Below are 9,566 nucleotides of genomic sequence, written 5' to 3'. Positions count from 1 at the left end.
CAATATAATGGTCACACAACTACATTTCTAGAGACCTATGAAAGCATATTTACATAAATATGCAAATATAACAGTTTATATCAATATATGTACATATGATATAGCCATATGTATAATACGTGTATTCATATACACAGACTGCTGTTTTTGAGAATCCCTTACCAAAGGTGTGCTAGGCCAGGCATTTTTATATATATTAGCTTTAATCCTCAAATAAGATAGATATCATTCCTATACAACAGGTGATAAGACTGAGGATCAAGGACATGAAATCTTTTATCCCAAGATCACGTAGCAGGTGGCAGAACTACTATTCGAATGCAGATCCCCTCTCATCCAGACTGTACCTGCGGCTCCCCTGCTAGGTGCCAGCCCTGAGTTGAGCCTGTCCCCACCGCCCAGGTCTTTCCCATGGCCTTATTCGGCTTGGAGGTCTGTCAATTGCTGCGTCTCTATACAGAGATTTTTCTCTCTCTGCATAGATAGGTTGTGATTAATCCACAGGCTGCTGGTCCAGGCTAAAGGATTCCCCCTCCCTCTTAGCTTGGTCACGTCTCACGTGGCTTCTTCTGAACAACACGAAGTCACATGGCGAAGGCAGATGAGGAAGGTGAATGAGCTGTTGAAGCCTTGGGGTAGGCAAGGTGGACGCAGCACAGAGCCTGAGCTCACAGCCTGATTATTTGGTAAAATGGGCCCCCTTGCCCTGGTTGAATTTCATGGGCAAGTGCATCTCCCTCCTTCCCCTTCCAGGGCCCCCCTCATCCCCAAATGCTGTGGCCAAGAGAAGTCCTTTGTCCCTGGAACAGTCACCATCTGTGACCACACATAGGCCACACGTGGCCATTCATCCCATCTCATTTGACACTGTTTTAGGAGCCTAAATCTGGTCTCCCTAAAGCAGGCTGTAATCCCTTGGTGCTGTCCTGGGCAGAGGTGGGGCAGAGCTAGGGCCATGGGTGTGCGACCTGTGCACTTGGTTTAATGCTCTGCTGGTGTTGTCTTGACATTCTTTGAACAAGTTACCCTGCGATTTCATTTTGCCCCGGGCTCTGCAAATTGTGTAGCCAATTCTGGTGGGGGGCACCTTTGTCTGACAAACCCAAGCGTCCTCCACAGAGCTCAGCACCATGCAAATTCAGCCCAAACCACATGGTGTGTGAAATTGTTAAGCAAACAGCAACAGGTCTGAGCTGTGTGTGGTCGGTTTGAGGGTGCCGTGGGAAGGGTGGAGAGGTGTGTGTGTGTGACAGAGGAAGGGACCTGGTGTCCAGGGTTCTGCCCCATGGCAAGAAAAAATCCTCTATCAACTGGAATCTCAGTCAGGAAGTTACTCTTCTCAGCTAAAGGAAAGGGATAAAATACTCCCCCCATTGCTGCACTAGAGACGAACTCCAGAAACAAATACGCAGAACCACGCATCTGGCCATAAAACCTTGAAAACAGAGAGAAGCCATCCCCTTGGGTCATAAGGAATTAGCAGGAGGTATTTTACTAAAAAGATCAGAGGGATGCAAAGCTTCCTCCGCAAAGCAATTGATAGAGAGCCCACACTTACAGTGGACTCTGAAGAAGCACATACACAACGACAATTAATGTTCTGCAAGTCCCAAGGGTTCTGTGTACCGGGTGACCAACTGTCCGTACGCAGTCAGGGGCTGACCAGGAACAAACAGAAACCACGTCAAGTATTTATAACAGAGGGAATGTAATACAGGGGATTTATTACACAGGTGATATGGAGGAGCCCAGAAGACAGACAGGGTTCAGTGAAGTAGCTCAGACATTCGTCAGAGCAGGAAGCCACTCCCACCTGCAGCTGGAGAAGCAAACAGAAGGGTTGGTGTTACTGGAGCCCAGTGTGATCTGGAATCAGGCAGGCCTGTTCAGAAAGCCAGAGCCATGAGAAGCTGCTGCTAGAGAAGACGTCCCAGGCAGAGGGGCGGGAGGAGAAATACCCTGGCTTCTTCCTTTTCCCCCGCCCTCCAATCTCTCACCAGTGCTTCCCACTGGCTGACACAGGAGTCTGGGACATGCAGCCTGTTGGATGAGCCCCTCTGTGATGCAGAGCAGCTCCATCTTCTCCTGTGAAGTGTCTGTTCACATCTTTTCCCTGTGTGTTTTTCTCATGGGGTTGTCTGTCTTCTTACTGAGTTGTAAAAGTTCTTTTTTCTGGATGCATATCCTTTGTGATATATATATATATACATAGTGGATTTTTTCTTATGGTCTGTTGCTTCCCTATTCTTTTTCTTCATAGTGTTCTTTGAAGAGCAGAAGTTTTAATTTTGACGGAATCCTTCCTTCTAGGAATTTTATAATTTCAGCTTTTATGTCCAGGCCTATGATCCCTTTTAAGCTTATTTTTGGTGTATAGTGTGAGCTCTAGGTCAAGATTCATTTTTTCCTGTACTGATATCCACTTATTCCAACACCATTTCTTGAAAAGATTATCCTTTCCTTCATAGAATCAGCTTGGTGCCTTTGTGAAAATCAATTGACCATTATGTGTAGTTCTATTTCTGGACTCCGTATATCTATTCTTACTCTAATACCACTCTATCTTAATTGCTATCGTTTTTTAGTAAGTCTTGAAATGAGGTAATGCAGTTCCTTCAAGTTTACTCTCCATGTTCAAATTTCGTTGACTATTCTAAGTCTTTTGCATTTCCGTATACATTTTAATCATCAGCATGTCAATTTCTACAAATAAGCCTGTTGGGAGTTTTATAGAGATTGTATTAAACCTATAGATTAATTTGAGATGAAGTAACGTTATCACAATATTGAGTCTTTCAACCTGTGAACATGGTATATTCTTCCATTTATTTAGTTTCTTTCAAAAGTTATTAATTTCTTTTGGCAATGTTTTGTAGGTTTCAGTGTAGAGGTCTTACAAATCCTAAAGCTTTTGTTCCAAAGTATTCTATGTTTTTATTGACACTTTTGTAAATGAAATTGATTTTTAAATTTAATTTTCTAAGTGTTTCGTACTAATACAATTGATTTTTGTATATTAGCCTTGTCTCTTGTGACCTTGCCAGATGATTTGCTAGTTTTCATAGTTGTTTTATAGATTCATTCAGATTTTCTACCCAGGCAACAATGTTATCTGCAAATAGAGACTGTTTCACTTCTTCCTTTCTTAAGCCTTTCTTTTTTTTTTTTTTATTGCTTTTTATTGCTTTATTGCTGGTTAGGATCTCTAGTACAATATTGATTAGAATTGGCAAGAGAGAGCATTTTGCTTTTTCCTTGATCTTCAGAAAATACTTCTTTTATTTTACTTGATCTCTCTTTCACCGTTTAGTGTGATGTTAGCTGTAAGATTTTCATGGATACCATTTATTAGGTTGAGGATGTTCCCCTCTAGTCCTAGTTTGCTGAGCATTTCTTTCTTTCTTTCTTTCTTTTTTTTAATCATAAATGTGTGTTGAATTTTGTCAGATGCTTTTTTCTGCCTCCATGAGATAATTATATAATTTTTCTCTTTTATTCTGTTAATGTGGCGAATTCCATTGATTTTAAAATTTTAAACCAACCTTTCGATTCTACTTGGTCGTACTGTATTACCCTTTTAAAATGATGGATTTTATTTGTTAATATTTATGAAGAATTTTTATGTCTATGTTCATCAGAGATATTAGTCTGTATTCTATTCTTTTTTTTTTCTTTCTGCTTGTTATCCGCAAATCCCCCCAGTACATAGTTGTATATTTTAGTTATGGGTCCTTCTAGTTGTGGCATGTGGGACACCGCCTGATGAGTGGTGCCATGTCTGAGCCCAGGATCCAAACCAGTGAAAGCCTGGGCCGCCTAGGTAGAGCCTGAGAACTTAACCACTTGGCCACAGGCCGGGCCCTGTGTTCTGTTCTTTTAATGTCCTTGTCTGGCTTTGTTATCAGATAACGTTTGCTTCATAGAATGAGCTGGTAAGTGTTCCTTCCTTCTCAATTTTCTGAAAGAGTTTGTGTAAGATTGATGTTAGTTATTTCTTAAATGTTTGTTAGGATTTACCAATGAAGTCATCCTGGTCTGCAGTTTTCTTTAGGAGATTCTTTTCTTATCATGAATTCAATTTCTTTAATTGATATAGAAATCAAATTTTCTCTTTATTCTTGCATTAGGTCTGGTAATTTTTGTCTTTCCAGGAATTTTTCCATTTCATGTAAGTTGTTGAATTTATAGGCATAAAGTTGTGTATAAAATTCTCTTATGTGTTTTCTTATGATCCTTTTAATGTCTATAGGATCCGTAGTGATGTCCCTTCTTTCATCTGTCTTGGCAATTTGGCTTTTTTTCTCTTGGTTTTCCTTGTTCAATCTAGATAAAGTTTTATCAATTTTATTGATCTTTTCCATTAGCCAAATTTTGATTTCATTGATTTTCTCCATTATTTTTAAATTTTGTATTCCGTTGATTTTCATTCCTATATTTATTTTTTCTTCCTTCTATTAGCTTTGAGTTTAATTAGCTCTTCTTTAATTTGGAAGCTTATAGATAATTTATTTGAAGCATTTTTTCCTTTCTAATGTAAATACCAAAGCTATGATTTCTCTTTAAGTTCCGTTTGGCTGCATACTACTGATTTTGATATGTTGTATTTTTATTATCATTCAGTTGAAATTTTTTTTTGCTTCTTGTGATTTCCTTTTTACCCATGGATTATTTAGAAATGTGTTAATTTCAAATACTTTGGAATTTTCCAACTGTCTTCTAGTTATTGATTTCTAATTTAACTCTGAGAGAAAATGCTATATAATTTTCAATCATTTGACATTTTTTGAGACGTTTTGATGATCTAGCATATGGTCTGTCTTAGTGAATGTTTCATGTACACTTGAAAAGAATGTGCACTGTGCTGTTGTTGGGTGTGTGTTCTATAAATATCAATTTGTTGTAGTTTGTTGATAAAGTTGTTCAGATATTCTATATCATTACTGATATTCTGCCTGTTCTATTAATTAAGGAGAGAGGAATATTAATTTATTTCTCCTTTCAGTTACGTCAGCTTTTGTTTCACGTAATTTCTAGGTGCATACACGTGTAGTAGTTACGTCTTATTGATGGATTGGCCCTCTAATTATTATGAAATATCCCTCTTTATATGTGGCAACATTCTTTGCCCTGAAGTCAAGTTTGTCTGGTGTTAACCTTGCTACTCTAGCTTTCTTATGGTTGTTATTGTCATGTTATATCTTTTTCCATGCTTTTAATTTTAATCTATCTGTGTCTTTATATTTAAACTGTGTTTCTTGGACAGAATATAGCTGGGTCTTGATAATTTTTATTTGGTTTGACAGTATTTGCCTTTTAATTGGTGTGATTATTCCATTTAAATTTAATGTAATAATGGTGTGGTGGATTTAAGTCTGTCATCTTACTCTCAGTTTACTTTTTGTCTCATTTATTCTTTTGTTCTTTATTTTTGATTTTTCTTGGATTAGTTGATTCATTTTTAATACTTTATACTATCTTCTCGATTGGCTTATTAGCTATACTTTTTTCTTTTCTCTTTTTCTTTCTTTTACTAGTGATTGCTCAAGGGTTTACAAAATACATCTTTAACTTTATCATAATCTACCTTTAAACAATATTATATCACGTCATATAGTGTATGAATCTTATAAGTATATGCTTCTATCTCCTGTCTTTTGTGCTATATTGCCATATATCTTACTTTCACCTGTGTTATAAACCCCACAATATGGTGTAATTCTTTCCTCTTAGTTAACTATCTTTTTAAAAAATTGAAAATAAGAAAAAAATATTATACGTTGACCCACGTATTTGTCATTTCTGACACTCTTCATTTCTTCATGTAGATCGATCTGAGTTTATATCTGGTATTAAGTTCCTTCAGCATGAAGGAACTCCTTCATCATTTCATGGTAGTGCAGATCTGCTACCGATACATTTTCATAGACTTTTTGGTTTCTTTTTTGTGTGGGGCATATGAAAATGTCTTTATTTTGTTTCCCATTTTAAAGGCAATTTTTTTCTGAATGTAGGTTCTTGTTTGACTATCATCTATCTATCTATCCATTCATCTATATCTATCCATCTATCATCTATCTATCTGTCCATTCATCTATATCTATCCATCTGTCATCTATCTATCTGTCCATTCATCTATATCTATCCATCTGTCATCTATCTATCTGTCCATTCATCTATATCTATCCATCTATCATCTATCTATCTATCCATTCATCTATATCTATCCATCTATCATCTATCTATCTTACTTTCAGCACTTAAAAGCTGTTATTCTGTTATTTCCTACATTGCATTTTCTTATCAAGGGTCAAAAGTCCTTCTTACTTTGTTCCTTTGTAAGTTTGTTTCTCTGCTTTTGAGATTTTCTCTTTGTTTTTTTTTTCCAGCCATTTGACTTTGATGTGGCCTGGTGTGGTTTTCTTTGTGTTCATCTTGCTTGGAATTCATTGAGATTCTTGGATCTGTGGATTGAATGTTTCATCAAATCTAGAAAAATTTCAGCTATTTTTTTCTTTGCATATTCCCACCCTCCCGAATTCTGAAATTCCGATTATATGTATGCTAGACTGCTTAATATTGTCCTACATGTAACTGAGGCTCTATTAATTTTTTTCAGCCTTTTTTTCTCTCTGTGCATCTAATTAGGTGGTTTCTGTGTCTCTGTTTTCAGGTTTACTTATATTTTCTTCTGCTGTGTCTAATCTGATGTTAAGTTTATTGAGTTAACTTTTTATTTTATTTATTATATTTTTTCAGTTTAAAAGTTTCATTTGATACTTTTTATATTTTCTTTTTTCTTCCTAATTATGTTAATGTTTTCCTTTAAATCTTTGAAACTATTTATAATAGTTGTTTTAAAGCTCTTGTCTGCTAATTCTATCATCTAGACCATTTGTAGGTCTATTTCTATTGGCTTATTTTTCTCTTAGCTATTGATGACATTTTCTTGCTTCTTTGCTTGTCTAGTAATATTTGATTGGCTACTAGACATGTTATTATTATGTTGTCGAGTGTATATATTTTGTTGTCTTTAAAAAGTTTGTGTTTTATTCTTCAAGCAGCTACGTTACTTGGAGGAATAGCTCCATCATTTCAAGACTTGTTTTTGGTAGGGTATATCTAGACTAGCCTTTAGTTTAATACTTATTTAGCTCTATTCCTAAGGCATGGACTTTCTGGGGTCACTACAATGCTTTGGTTGTTGAAGGAAGTCTCTCAAATATGGCTGGTTTGTACTTGAACATCTCCCAGTCCTGTGTGAGCTCCAGTAGTTTTTCTTACCCTAGTAGTTGTTCTTTGCTTGGTTCTGTGGACTCTCTTTCTATGCATGCACTGCTTGGTATTCAGACAAAGACTCAAGGGATATCCATGGAGATTTCTGGAAAATTTCTCTACGTGGGTTCCTCTTCTCTAGTATTCTGCTTCCCAAATTCCAGCTACCTTAACATTTCTAAACTCCAGTCTTCGTCTCCTTATCTCAGCAAGCCTACCATACTCCACATGAGTTCCCCCTCTCTGTGCCACAGTATAAAAAGTACTCTCCACCCCGAGGCAGAAAAGTTGGGTCTATAGGAGGGTTCATCATTTTTATTCCCTTTCTCTCAGTGTTCACAGTCCTACGCTGCCTGCTTTTCAATGTCAGAAAACAGTTGTTTCAATTCAATCTTCTAATTGCTTAAGAAGGGATGGCTAGTTTTTCCCTCATGACCGTAGGTGGAAATTCCCTCTCTATTAAAACATCTGTATAATATTCCATTGTGTTGTGCTATAATTTATTTAACTAGTTTCCTATTGATAAACATTTATGTAGTTTCAATCTTTTCCTTTCGTAAACAATGTGGCAGTATAAGTCATCATACCTAATTAATTCCATACAAGTCTGAGCATATGGGTTTTTTTTTGTTTTTTGTTTTTTGTTTTTGTTTTTGTTTTTGCAGAAGATTAGCCCTGAGCTAACATCTGCTGCCAATCCTCCTCTTTTTGCTGAAGAAGACTGGCCCTGAGCTAACATCTGTGCCCATCTTCCTCTACTCTGTATGTGGGACACCTACCACAGTATAGCTTGCCAAGCGGTGCCATGTCTGCACCAGGGATCCGAACCAGCAAACCCTGGGCTGCCAGAGTGGAATGTGCTCACTTAACTGCTGTGCCACCAGGCTTATCTGAGCATCAGGCACCCTGAGCATATCTGTAGAATAAAAGTGACACTCCTTGAAAGTGTCAATCAAGGATCAAACAGCATGTTTATCTTTAATATCTCTATATATTTTTGCATTTGAAATTTGGTAGACATGTTCACATTGCTCTCATTGAATTTTCTATTTACATTTTCACCAACAATGTAAGAGCATGCCTCTTCTCTACACTTATGGCAACTTTTTGATTTTCACATATTTGGTGGGTAATCTTCATTTTTCTTATTATGCATCAGGGTGACCATCTTTTCATATATTTAAGAGCCATTAGTGATTCTTTTTCTGTGAAACGTCCATTCACAACTTCTTCTCTACTTTTTGTAACTAAAAAAATCACACAAGGGAAATGGAAATAAAAACATAAATAAATGAGGGGGTTGGACTGGCTCTTTTTGATCTTGACATCTCTAAGACTTTAAAGCAAAGCTACCCAAATGCAAGTCAAACCAACAACAAGAACAAAAAATAAGCTCTAAATGACACAAACAGACCTTGACATTCAGAGCAGAGAGTTGAATCAAGGAAGTTAAACTGTAACAAAGATAAGTGTAAGATTCAGGTATGTATTAATCCAGATGCAACCACCTAATGAGAAACCAAGGGAGTGTGGCTTATTGACATGTGTGAAACAGACCTAGTTGGCTGAAAGGAAGTCAAATATGAGCCCAAAGTCTGGGAGGAAATGCTGCTCCGATTTCTATCTGTGCAGATAAAAATGCTGTTGCTGGGAAGTGGGGTTGTGGGGGGGGGGGGGGGGACTTTCCCTGCTCCGGGTATGAACTCACCAATGGCTTCCATCCTTGGCTTTTGGAGCTACAAAAAGAAGTAGGAACCTGTCCAGAGAAGAGAGATCAAGTTGCTGAAGAGACTTGAAACGGGGTCATGTGAGAAGTGACGGAAGGAACTGGGGATGTCTGACAGGCAGAGAAGGCTCAGGGGCTCCATGAATCAAGTCCTCAGACAAAGGAAGACGTATCCTATAGAAGAGAAAACCGACAGGTTCTGCCTGTTTCAAAGGAGGAGATCAAAGATTCACTAGTAGGGTAAGCAGGGAGATAAATTTCAGCTCGCTGTAAGCAAGGACTTTCCAATTTGAACTGTCCAAAGATGATAAATGCTTCCCCAGAAAATGGCAAGTTCTCTGTCATCAGAAGTATTAAAGTATGGGCTCCATCTCCTCCACTGGGAAGGGATTCAAGTATCTTGTGGTGGGTTGGACTAGATGGCCTGCAAGATCTCTCGTAATTCTGGTATTCTCTGATTTTTACACCCTTTCTACAGATGAAGAAAATCAGGCTCCAACAGAATGACTTGCTGGGGATTAAATGACTGAGAAGTGGTAAAGTCAGGTCTAGAAGCAAGGTTTTGAAA

The sequence above is a fragment of the Equus caballus genome, chromosome 1 (assembly GCF_041296265.1).
Source record: "Equus caballus isolate H_3958 breed thoroughbred chromosome 1, TB-T2T, whole genome shotgun sequence".
In the NCBI taxonomy this organism is placed as follows: domain Eukaryota; kingdom Metazoa; phylum Chordata; class Mammalia; order Perissodactyla; family Equidae; genus Equus; species Equus caballus.
The sequence above is the reverse complement of the archived record's forward strand: the minus strand, read 5'-3'. Positions refer to the sequence as shown.